Below are 231 nucleotides of genomic sequence, written 5' to 3'. Positions count from 1 at the left end.
AGCCTTGGGGGTCAAAGGTAAGAAGTGGGATGAGCTGCCATCGGACATGGAGAAAGGGATAGCAAAAGGGCGATCAGAAGGAAGTTCTCGTAAGCCTGGGAGTTCTAATGTCGCGCATAATGCTTTACTGCAACAACATAACAATAGGGAGAATACAAGACAGGACACTGCACGTAAAGATCACAATGGAAATATTGGGCTTTTACATAAGACCAATAACAATCAAAGCAC

This window comes from Papaver somniferum, chromosome 7, assembly GCF_003573695.1.
Source record: "Papaver somniferum cultivar HN1 chromosome 7, ASM357369v1, whole genome shotgun sequence".
Classification (NCBI taxonomy): Eukaryota; Viridiplantae; Streptophyta; class Magnoliopsida; order Ranunculales; family Papaveraceae; genus Papaver; species Papaver somniferum.
Note: the sequence above shows the minus strand (reverse complement) of the source record.